Here is a 1221-nt window from a genome sequence, read left to right on the forward strand (position 1 = left end):
TTTTTTCCAATCTATAAAACTAGATTTGAGCTTGCAATTAAAGCCTGTGCAGATGGACATACTTCTTTCCTGTCCCAGCTGAGATGCACTGGCTGTCATCACCACCAGAGGCACAGCAAGTCTATGATGACTGTATACTGTAGATAAATGGCATTTTTTGTACATGTTCATTTGTGAGCTTTTATTAGCTTTGGACAGAGCCAGACTGACTTATTTATCCTGTTTCCCATACGTGTATGCGAGCTGCTTATATTGATGTCATGCCTGTAAAAAAGGAGACTTCAACCTGGAGAGGGTAAGACCATATTTATTTCTCTGTGAAACTCAGTATATAACTGCATGAATCTATTTTGGAAAGAAGTGTTATCACGATCTGTGATTGACATGTTTAATGTTTTAATTTGAGCAAATCTTACTTTTTAGAATATACTGTTGATAGGAGTAGAGTAATGTGCTGAATGTAATCTCTAAAGAGAATATTTATCACTTTATTTCTGTTCTTCTGTGTCTCTCTTAGTTTGGAAGTAAAGTGGCACATTGTTGGCTTTGCTAGAAATGCTTAGTGGCTTGTGGATTACAAGGGAAGCAGTGTGTGGGGATGATGCTATGCTCAGAGGACCTCAGTGGTAACTTGGCAGCTGGTGGATTTGAACCTGAAACCTTCCGGACCCAAGTCTACTAAGCCACCACTCAACCTCACCTGCTGTACATCCTTCCCAGCTTGATTTCTTTGTCTCGCAAATCTATACTCATTTTCTCCTTCCTTTGTGTATAAATTATATAATTATATAAAGTAACTGCTGAATACCTTACATTTACAGAGATTGCCTTAGCTGTTATGTGACTTACTAATCTTGTTTTTCTGTCAAATTAAATTTTAACAGTATTTATTCAGTTTACTAAAATGATTGTTTAATAACCCACATTTACATATATTAGCTTTAATTATACCTACTAATGTATTTTGATGTACAGTGTTTAATTTAATACTGTAAATGTGCTGAAAGTGTTGTTTGATTAAAGGTACATATTTTGTTTATACATTGTGTCATTGTGTTTTTACTTGGGGAAACCCCAATTATGCAGCAAATCAGTGTAGATGGACAATTTATTTATAAAATTATTTATATTATTTATTTATTTATTATTATTTATTTATTTATTAAATACCCTTAATTTACAGACCTTGGCCTTAAATGCAGTTTACAAAACCACTATACG

This window comes from Cynoglossus semilaevis, chromosome W (assembly GCF_000523025.1).
Source record: "Cynoglossus semilaevis isolate Cse_v1.0 chromosome W, Cse_v1.0, whole genome shotgun sequence".
In the NCBI taxonomy this organism is placed as follows: Eukaryota; Metazoa; Chordata; class Actinopteri; order Pleuronectiformes; family Cynoglossidae; genus Cynoglossus; species Cynoglossus semilaevis.